Below are 1,038 nucleotides of genomic sequence, written 5' to 3' on the forward strand. Positions count from 1 at the left end.
GGAGGGGTGGAAACCGCGTTAAACTCGTCTCCGTAGTTGAGAGGGAGCGGCCAAAGCAATGTACAATCGTCTTTGTAGTGGAGCTGGGAGGGGCAAGGATAAGGGACGAAGACCGGGGTAACATGTCGGATGCGATCATACCAGCACTAAAGCACCGGATCCCATCAGAACTCCGAAGTTAAGCGTGCTTGGGCGAGAGTAGTACTAGGATGGGTCCTCGTGTTGCATTCCCTTTTTAATTTTTTTCGCGCCGCTTGCAAAACAAAACGCACGTGTAAGTAATATATTTACCGTGTTTTATTATTTTGCACGAGTGCGGTAAGTCATAGCTGGGTGCTCACGATTCACGGGTCCAGCGTCGGCGTTGTGGCGCGGCAAGCGTGCACTGGTGCGGTTGAGAGGGAGGGGTGGAAACCGCGTTAAACTCGTCTCCGTAGTTGAGAGGGAGCGGCCAAAGCAATGTACAATCGTCTTTGTAGTGGAGTTGGGAGGGGCAAGGATAAGGGACGAAGACCGGGGTAACATGTCGGATGCGATCATACCAGCACTAAAGCACCGGATCCCATCAGAACTCCGAAGTTAAGCGTGCTTGGGCGAGAGTAGTACTAGGATGGGTGACCTCCTGAGAAGTCCTTGTGTTGCATTCCCTTTTTAATTTTTTTCGCGCCGCTTGCAAAACAAAACGCACGTGTAAGTAATATATTTACCGTGTTTTATTATTTTGCACGAGTGCGATAAGTCATAGCTGGGTGCTCACGATTCACGGGTCCAGCGTCGGCGTTGTGGCGCGGCAAGCGTGCACTGGTGCGGTTGAGAGGGAGGGGTGGAAACCGCGTTAAACTCGTCTCCGTAGTTGAGAGGGAGCGGCCAAAGCAATGTACAATCGTCTTTGTAGTGGAGCTGGGAGGGGCAAGGATAAGGGACGAAGACCGGGGTAACATGTCGGATGCGATCATACCAGCACTAAAGCACCGGATCCCATCAGAACTCCGAAGTTAAGCGTGCTTGGGCGAGAGTAGTACTAGGATGGGTGACCTC

At 52.1% G+C, this 1,038-nt stretch overlaps 1 non-coding gene and 2 pseudogenes across 1 annotated transcript; all 3 read left to right on the forward strand.

The window, feature by feature from the left end:
• The first annotated feature begins 127 nt into the window (after positions 1-127).
• Positions 128-231, forward strand: LOC123176390 (uncharacterized; annotated as a pseudogene).
• A 297-nt stretch (positions 232-528) lies between these two features.
• Positions 529-647, forward strand: LOC123176389 (5S ribosomal RNA). The gene has a single exon (XR_006488506.1). It is a non-coding gene; the product is annotated as a 5S ribosomal RNA (ribosomal RNA).
• Positions 648-944: 297 nt separating this feature from the next.
• LOC123176391 (uncharacterized) lies at positions 945-1,038 on the forward strand (annotated as a pseudogene).

The sequence above is a fragment of the Triticum aestivum genome, unplaced genomic scaffold (assembly GCF_018294505.1).
Source record: "Triticum aestivum cultivar Chinese Spring unplaced genomic scaffold, IWGSC CS RefSeq v2.1 scaffold154355, whole genome shotgun sequence".
Taxonomy (NCBI): Eukaryota; Viridiplantae; Streptophyta; class Magnoliopsida; order Poales; family Poaceae; genus Triticum; species Triticum aestivum.